At 39.9% G+C, this 9,812-nt stretch overlaps 1 non-coding gene across 1 annotated transcript; it reads right to left on the bottom strand.

Annotated features, from left to right (window-relative positions):
* Nucleotides 1-2,676: 2,676 nt before the first annotated feature.
* On the bottom strand, nt 2,677-2,749 carry TRNAE-CUC (transfer RNA glutamic acid (anticodon CUC)). Its single transcript has one exon. It is a non-coding gene; the product is annotated as a tRNA-Glu (tRNA).
* Between the last annotated feature and the right edge of the window lie 7,063 nt (nt 2,750-9,812).

Below are 9,812 nucleotides of genomic sequence, written 5' to 3'. Positions count from 1 at the left end.
TCAAAGAGAAAGCAAATGAATTTCTGTGCAACCCCACTATGGAATAGTCTGAATTCCCTCTTCTAGTTGTAGCAGGATGTTGAGCCCTTCTCTTGTGCCTTCAATAAGGAAACTTTCATTATTTAAGTATCCTGTTCACCCTTACTGATCTCATATCAGACCAAGGCTATTTGAGGAATAGCATATAGATGAACTTTTGTTCAATCAAGGCTGCTATTATCTTTTTTAATAGCATGCTCATAAGAAACTGGAGCCATAGTAGTCAGCCAAAGCCAAAAAGACATATCCCATCCCCACTAACTTTATCACTTAAAAAGTAAAATAAACACAACAAACATTGAATACTTATGAATGTCAGACTTGGAATAAGAACATAGAACCTATGGGGCACCTGGGTGGCTCAGTCGGTTAAGCGTCCGACTTCGACTCAGGTCATGATCTCACCATTGGTGAGTTCAAGCCCCTCATCAGGCTCTGTGCTGACAGCTCAGAGCCTGGAGTTTGCTTCAGATTCTGTGTCTCCCTCTCTCTGCCCCTCCCTTGCTCACACTGTGTCTCTTTATCTCTCTCAAAAATAAACATTAAAAAAATTTTTTTAGAGAACATTGAACTTACAATAAGAAAACCTGTATTTGAGTTCTAGCCCTTTCACTTAGTAGCCATGTGACTCTGGGCAAGGTACCTAACCTAAATGCACATTAGAGTCCCCATTAGTAAAATAGGAAAAGTAATACTGAATGAATTGGTATACATAAAAGTATTTTATAAGCTCTGTACTCCAATTTTTCACTCTTCTCTCCTATGCTGCTTTCAGAGACCTAAAGAAGTCTCTGGAGATGTTTTGCCACCATCTGGGTTTTTATTACTAGTGATGAGCCCCATGTGGAAGTCTTTTTTGGCAGAAGTTGCTAAATACTTGTAAATCTATTTTTAAATGAAAACCAACAACCACTTAGAGCCTCCAAACTCTTGGGGCTATTTAAGTTTTTTGTTTTTGTTTTTGTTTTTGTTTTTGTTTTTTGAGAAAGCGTATACAAGCAGGAGAGAGGGGCAGATGGGGAGAGGGAGAGGGAGAGGGAGAGAGAGAGAGACAGAGAGAGATAGAAAATCCCAAGCAGGCTCCATGCTCAGCACAGAGCCCAACTCAGGGCTCAATCCCATGACTCTGGGATCATGACCCAAACCAAAATCAAAAGTCAGATGTTCAACTGACTCTGGGATCATGACCCAAACCAAAATCAAAAGTCAGATGTTCAACTGACTGAGCCACCCAGGCACCCCTGTTTTTAAGATATCTGAACCTTGTGAATTGTAACACATATAAGCATACCTCCTCTCTAATAAGGAAGTATATTTACACTTCCCACTTATAGAATAAGACATATGTATTGATAAGGATGGGATATAGATGCAGTTTTATGTGCAGGAAAATCGACTGCCTAGAAGATGATGTTGTAACTACCTGGATTCCCACAAAGTAGCAAAATGCTACCGAATTCAATCAAACTCAGCTAGTTTTTTTTTTCTGGAAGTATTCCTGTATATTGGGGAAAAAGAAAGGACTAAAACCTCAACAAAATTAAAATTTTCTCATAAAGAAGCAACTCACCATTAGAGAGTGGTATTGTTGGCTCTTCTAAGGAATGCAGTGGAACCTATCTGGGCCACTTTCCCCAGGACCATTGTGCCAGTGTACAAGAATGCATGTTCTTCATAAACAAACAAACAAAAAAAATTACTAGCTGCAAAGAGAAGAAAGTGTTCCAGGGTGTACAAATCCCACGCCAACATCCAAAATAATGGCAAATACTGTTCTGATCTTAGCAACCCAAAGTAACCTTTGAGCCATTTATTTATTCAACACATATTTCTTGAGCAACTATTATGGCCCTGGTACTGTATTAAGGGATATAATCATGATCTCTGCCCTAAAAAAGCTTCATCTTACATATCTCTGGAATAGAATGTTTTTGGAATAGAACCAAAGTTAACATAATGTTTATTTCAGCTTCCATATTCACTCACACAGCTACTGGTGCCATCCAGTTTGGGAAGCTAGAACAATTGACAGTAACTCTCATCTCTGCCAAGTACACATTTTTGGCCTGATCACTTGGAATTCAGTGTATGTCAATAATATAAGCCAATGAAATCATCAGCAATAAGGCTAACTTCTTTTGGCTTCTTGATTAAATTCCTATAGTCAACTAGGTATTTTTTCCACAATCAGAACTTTTATTGTTTAAAAAAGGGGGATGGCACCTGACTGGCTCTTTCAGTAGAGCATGTGATTCTTGATCTTGGGGTCATGCATTACAGCCTCATGTTGCGGGTAGAGCTTACTTAAAAAGAAAAAAAAGGTATTTGTTTTTCTTCTCCCCTCTTCCTATACCTGTGTAAGAGGGAAAAAAAAATTTTGTAAGAAGAAAATAGCTTAGCTAAGGGTAGGGAATAAGGTTTTTATTTTATTCTAGTATTTTGTTTGTTTTGAGAGAGAGGTTGCAAGTGAGCGAGTGGCAGAGAGAGGGAGGGAGAGAAAGGAAGAGAGAAGTGGGGCTCCCCCAATGCTGGGCTGGAACCCACGAACTGTGAGATCATGACCTGAGATGAAGTCAGATGCTTAACCAACTGAGCCACCCAAGTGCCCCGATTCTATTTTATTTTATGTAGACTCTGTGCCCAACATGGGGCTTGAACTCATGACCCCAAGATTGAGAGTCGTACACTCCACCGACTGAGCCAGCCAGGCACCCCTCCATGTAAAGGAAACTTAAAAAGTCCTCAGAGGAGTGCCTGGGTGACTCAGTTAAGCATCCAACTTCAGCTCAGGTCATGATCTCACAGTTCATGGGTTTGAGCCCCCCATTGGGCTTTGTGCTGACAGCTTGGAGCCTGGAGCCTGCTTTCAGATTTGTGTCTCCCTCTCTCTCTGCCCCTCCCCCGCCCCTGCTCTCAAAAATAAATAAACATTAAAAAATAATAATAAAATAAAAAAAAAGTGCTCAGAGGTTCAACGAGATTTTGACCTTCACAAAAGCATGGGCCTTCTGCTACCCCTTTGGCCAGAAATCCAGGTAAGAGGATCTTGCCATTCTGCATACCTTTCCTCTCCCTTAGAGGCCTGAGGTTTTTGGGTCCTCCTACCATTTGACCAGCCAGCCTCCTCAAATTCCTTTCATTAGGGCCACACCTTCTCTGGCAAACTAACAGCCCAAATACTTGCAGATACACTCTATATACAACCATATTTTTGCCAAATATTTACACCTGACTGCTCTTTTCCACTAAAGACAAAGGTATAATGATTTACAGAAGCATCCAGTGTTTTTCCAGTCTCCCAGCTCATCAGAAGAGAAACTCTGAAGTATGAGGGCTCACATTCTTATTTCAGTCTTTCATAGTAAGAGAGAAACCAAACTGTACATGAGGGAGAAGTATTATAGTTATTATGCAAGTGTGTTACTTCCCTTTTAGAGTAGGATACTACCTGCATCCTAAATGAGTGTCTTACCAAAAACAAGTACCACAAAAACACTTGTGGAAAAATGAAATGGCCCTTAGTGTAACCAAATTTGTTGCCTTTTAACAACAAATTTTGCTATTTGTTTCTTCTTGTTTGTCTTATGTGTATTGTTTCCCTCCACCTGTAATACTTGGATAGTACATACTCATTCACACACTTGAAAATATTTATTGAGCACCTAGTATGTGCCAGGTACTGTGCCACATTCTGGAGACACAGCAATGAACACACTAGACATGATTCCTGCCTTTTGGGGAACACAGTGTAATTATGTCAATAAGCCTAACTCCAGTTCAAGTGTCCTAAGTATCACCTTATCTGGGCAGCCTCTATGATCTCATCTAGTTGGATAAGGCATCCATATTCTCTGGGCCTCTGGTATCTTGTCCATAATTCACATTGGAGAATTCCCCAAACTAAGATCCCTGAAGGGCCACATCTTCAACTGGAGAACAAGAAAAAAGAACTTGACCTACCAAAGGAAAGGGTAAGGAAATCTGACTGTCTCCAACTTAATTGAGGATGGAGTAGATAAAAAGAAAACTCATCTCTAAGAATCTCTAAACAAGTTTACTAGCATATTGAGGGACCCAGAATTTCACACTACTGGTGTGAACCAGAAAATCCTGAGCTGAAAACTATAAAGGTGATCATGTTAGTGCCCGCCCCCCTCCATCCTGTACCTTGCATAAGCAAAAGTGAATCCTCTGGAAATCCTATAGGTAAGGTTCCAAGAAATATGACCTCATAATAAAATATCACAAAAAAAAAAACAAGGAAATAATGAACTTCAGAATAATATCAGCAATGACTACAAGTATTCTAGTTATCAAATATGGAATATAAATAATGTATATGTGTGACATTGTGATATAATAAGAAATACATGTTTGGTCTCTTTCCTGGTTCTTGGCACAGAGCTCCTAAAACCCTTGTAATTTTCTGAGTTATAGGGGTAAAAGGAGTATATTTTCTTATTCATAACAAGCCCCTTTTTCCATCACACCTGAGTTCATGCTAATCAGTTGACTTAAAGAGGGCCCCTAGATAACCTCAGGATGGGGCTAATGCCAGAAAGACCAAAAGATTAGAGGGGTTAGAACTTGCAGCCCCACCTCTGACCTCCTGGGAAGGGAAGGAAGCTGGAGATTAAGATCTATAAAAACTTGAACAATAAGATTTAATGAGCTTCTGGGTTGGTGAATGCATCCATGGGCTCTGACAGTAGTATATCCCAAATTCCTCAGGGACAGAAGCTCTTAAGCTTAGGAACCTGCTGCACCTGGCCCTACATACCTCTTCATCTGGTTATTCATTTGTAACCATTATAATATCCTTTATAATAAACGAGTAATAGAAAGTGAAGTGTTTCCCTGGGTTCTGTAAGCCATTATAGCAAATTATTGAACTTGAGGAGAGGATCATGGGAACACCCCTGATTTATAGCCAAGTCAGACAGGAGTGGGGGTAACCCAGGGACCCACTACCTGCAATTGGTATCTGAAGGTTGGGGGTGGGGGCCAGACAATCTTGTGTTTGTTTTGGAGTGATTAGATGTGAGATTGACTCAGACCACATTGCTGTCCTGGAAAAGCAAGGGGGTGGGCGTAGAGGGAGGTGCAGGAGCCATGGTAATGTGGACAGCTACTAAAAGCTAAAAAAGACAAGGAAACAGATTCTCTCCAGAGGCCCCCCAGAGCCTTGATTTTAGACTAGTGAGACACAATTGAGACTTTTGACATATAGAACTGTAAGATAATAAATTTGTGTTTTGGGTTTTTTTTTTTTTTTTAAGAAAAACGACCTTATACCTTGGAATAATTTTAGGTTTATAGAAAAGTTGCAAAGATAACACAGAGAGTTCCCAGCTAGCTTAAACCTAGTACCTAATGCCAAAAAAAAAAAAAAAAAAAAAAGACGTTAGAGCAGCTTTAGGTTCACAGCAAAATTGAGAAGGTAGAGACTTCACAGATAATCTCTGCCCCCAATATAGGAATTTGTATTTTTTAAGCCACTAAGTTTGTGGTAGTTCGTTAAAACAACAGTAAAAAACAAATACAAAGGCAAATGATGTTCTGAGGAGGAAAAAAAGATGATGTACCATATAATACATATATACATACATATAATACATATATATACATATATATATGGTAAATAAAATTGGCTTTATTAAATAATTCATGAATTGGGCAGCATCCCATCTACCAATTAGAAGGGAGCTCTGAGTTCAAAATGGAAGATTGTTATATGCAGAAGCAGGATGGGACAAGGAAGTTCAAAGAGTGGATTATTTCAGGCCAAGTTACCATCCCTTTGAGAATAGCTGGGGTTTTATCAAGCAGATTACCTCACTAGCATGGACCAGGAAATTCCAGACCGGCTGTTTTAAAATGTGACTCCTGGGAGAGGCTGAAATTGCAGTTAGGTTAGGTATTAAGTCTTGGCAGGACTAAGCACAGGTGACTCCACAGGCCTGTTGTTTCTTCTTAACAATGCTCAAGAAAAATGAGAGAATATTTAACCAAAAATTCAGTATAATTGTTACCTCTAGTGGAGGGTATGGAGCATATATATGCAACCACCCAAGAACAGGGCTGCGCTAGCCTCTATGTGGCCAACAACAGCCCAGAGATCCACAGCCTAGCTGCAGGTGGAGCCTTTGTACCTGAGGAAAAGGCCCCATCCTCCTGGAGCAGATTTCCTTCCCCTTGGTAGGACCTTTGTGAGTGCCCATCTTGTACCACAGTGCTAGCAACCCCACCAAGGGACTTCAGAGGTTCTGCAATATTCTACTTTTCAAGCTGGTTGGACAGTACATGGGGCTTATTTTTTATAATTATCTTTCAAACCATATATACACATATACATTATATACTCTTCTATAAGTATTATTCACAGTTTTTTTAATGGTAAAATATTCAGCTATATGATGAAATGTAGTACCCTTCCACTCTGTGCAGAGCTTTGCCAGTACTTGAGCACCATTCTCACCCTGTGTACAATCTAAAAATCAGGGAGTTCTGAAGGATATTAGAATGATGCTTTGTTTTGGGGGCACGTGGGTGGCTCAGATGGTTGAGTGTCTGACTTCGGCCTAGGTCATGATCTCATAGTTTGTGTTCGAGTCCCACATAGGCTCTGTGCTGACAGCTTGGATCCTGGAGCCTGCTTCAGAGTCTGTGTCTCCCTCTCTCTGCCCCTCCTCCACTTGCACTCTATCTGTCTCTCTCTCTCTCAAAATAAACATTAAAATTTTTAAAAAAGAATGATGCTTTGTTTTTAATATATTTTTTTGAATTTTCCAGGCGTATTTTTTTTTTAAGTTATCTCTACATCCAACATGGGGCTTGAACTCACAACCCTAAGATCAAGAGCCATGTGCTCTACTGGCTAAGGCAGCCAACCACCCCTGGAGTGATGCTTTTCTTAACTCCGTGCTAGCTCTTTTCAGAGTTGGGGCAAGTTATCCTCAAGCAAGAAAATAGGATTCCCCTTCTTTCAGGATTCCCCCTTTCTTTCTTAGCCCTATCTTAAATGAGGTTTTGTCTGTGTTCTCACCCAGATATTGTACACAGTGGTAGGAGCTAAATGTGCAAACCACAGAGAAGTTAGGGGGCACCTATAATCCAAGAAAGCTCCCTCAGGGGCACCTCCATTGGTTAAGCATCCCACTGTTGACTTTGACTCAGGTCATGATCCTGTTGTTGGAGCACCTCATCGGGCTCTGCTTGGGAATCTCTTTCTGCCCCTTGTGTGTGCACGTGCACGCACATTCTCTCTCAAAATAAACATTCAAAAAATTTAAAAAATTAAAAAAAGAAAGAAAGCTCCCTGAGACCCAAAGAGAAATTTCATTACTAGGTATCTAGTATGTCTGATAAAATCTGACATGCTGACATCAGAGAAAGCAAACAGACAGATGAACTTGGAAGGTTCTGTGCCAGCCTAGGAGTCTTGGATTCTAGATACTGCAACTATGAGATCGCCTTGACTCTTCCAAAGAAGCCTAGGACCTTTTCTTCTCTTTCTTTCTCCTTTTATTTTCTTTTCCTTTCTTAACAGAGCACCTTGGAAAGCAGAGAAGACTATGGAAACACCCCTCCCTCATTCCCATGTAGTCGTGCTATCTTCAGAAGGGGTTACTCGGATCCACTGGTCTATCAGTTCAAGCCTCAAACCATGAAGAAGTTTTGCTACTTAAATGCAAGTTTCTCCTGCCCATCTAGACCTAAGACATGCTTGGCTCTTCTTAACTCTGGTATTGGATCTAGACAAGTAACCAACTCACAGAGTGGCTGAGAGATTCACACCAGCACCCTTTTTTTTAATTGTTTTCAAATGTAAAAATAATATGTAATATTGGGAATATTCATAACATTTAGCAGAATAAAGAATAGGGGAGCCTGGGTGGCTCAGTCAGTTAAGCATCTGACTTCAGCTCAGGTCATGACCTCGCAGCCTGGTCAGTAAGTTTGAGCCCCTCATAGGACTCTGTGCTGACAGCTCAGAGCCTGGAGCCTGCTTCAGATTCTGTGTCTCCCTCTCTCTCTGCCCCTCCCCTGTTCATGCTCTGTCTCTCTCTGTCTCAAAAGTAAATAAACGTTAAAAAAAAATTAAAAAAAAATAACTTTAAAAAGAATAATAATAAAAAAATAAATTTGGTAGCTAACTACCAAACCTACCTCAGAAGAGGCTTTATAGGAGAATGCCTTTTTGCTTAAAATTTCACCAACAATGGATATTCTGTATATTTTTATTTTTTGTCAATATGATGAAAAAAACAATGGTACCCATTATTTCACTTGCATCTTCCTAATTACAAGTAGAGTAATAGAGATAGAAAGAGAGAGAGAGGGAGGGAGGGAGGGAGGGAGATTCATCCCATAACCAGCTTCTTGGCTGGTTGTATTACTTAGGTGAATTACCCATCCAACTCCATATCCTATAGATGCTTGAAAATAAAGTTGTTTATTTTAAAGTTTATTTATTTCTTTTTGAGAGAGAGGGAGAGAGCACATGCAAGCAAGAGCAAGGGAGGGTCAGAGAGAGGGAAAGAGAGAATCTCAAGAAGGCTCTGAGCTCAATCTCAGGAACCGTGAGATCATGACCTGAGCCGAAATCAAGAGTCAGACACTCAACCAACTGAGCCACCCAGGTGCCCCAAAAATAAAGTTTTTCCTGAAACAACCCATTTTGCAGATGAGAAATATGGAAAATATATAGAGATGAAATTCAAACCCTCGTAAAACCCCCTTTTTACTCTTGAGGCTGCACTTTCTCCGCTATGTCACTTTATCAAAAAGCCTCATTTTAGGGGCACATGGCTAGCTCAGTTGGTAAAGCATGTGACTCTTGATCTTGGAATTGGATGTTCAAGCCCTACATTGGGTGTGGAGCCTACTTAAAAAAAAAAAAGCCTCATTTTACCCAAATATGGAAACCCCAAAGGGAAGTGACTCACTCAAACACTCACAGCTCCATAGCTAGTTGCCCATCTCAGTGTAGACCACTCGTAGGCTTTTCACCACCGTGGTCTTCCCAGAAAACAATGTTGAAAAATGCCAAAAGGCTGTTCAGGCAAACATTTCAGATTTGCCTGCCTATTATCTGTGTCCTTAGAAATAAAGAACCAACCCAAAGTACAAGGGTCAAAGATAAAATAGAAACACCAAGAAACATGGAGACCTTGGCCCCATTCCATCCATATAACAGTCAAAGAAGAGGGCTTATAGCCCTACAAGTAAGCCCTAGTGAAAATGGCTTTGTCACTTCCCAACACCCACCTGCCAAACTACAAAAGTTTTTTAAAACTCTGAAGCTGAATGAACTATTAATCACAAGCATAAGTAGCATATAGTTTGAGTTCTGCTCTTTATAAAATCAGGATGTTTATTTTACAGTTCTTTTATTTAATAACCCAGAATTCCAAGAATTCCATTTCTTTTTTCTCAGATGTGATTAACCCAATGAGAAATATAGGAAATGTGATTTTCTGATATTATTGTTCATATTGATCATAATCTCCTAAAGAAAATGGGGATGGAGGTAAATTATTTCTAAGACACTCCTAAACTCCTTTCCTTCCAAAAGCACCAATTAAATGCCTGTAAAATGAGTTGATAACAGTTTGAAGCTGGGTTCATGGAAGTTCAATAAACTATTTTTTCTACCTTTGTATGATTAAAACTTTCCAATGATAAAAAGGTAAAAAAAAAAAAAAAAAGGCCTATGTGCAGACAACAGATTGGACACTGAAGGTTCAGTGACAGAACATAGTTCCTGTTCT

This window comes from Panthera onca, chromosome A1, assembly GCF_046562875.1.
Source record: "Panthera onca isolate mPanOnc1 chromosome A1, mPanOnc1 haplotype 2, whole genome shotgun sequence".
In the NCBI taxonomy this organism is placed as follows: Eukaryota; Metazoa; Chordata; class Mammalia; order Carnivora; family Felidae; genus Panthera; species Panthera onca.
Note: the sequence above shows the minus strand (reverse complement) of the source record. Positions and strands in the feature narration are given on the sequence as shown.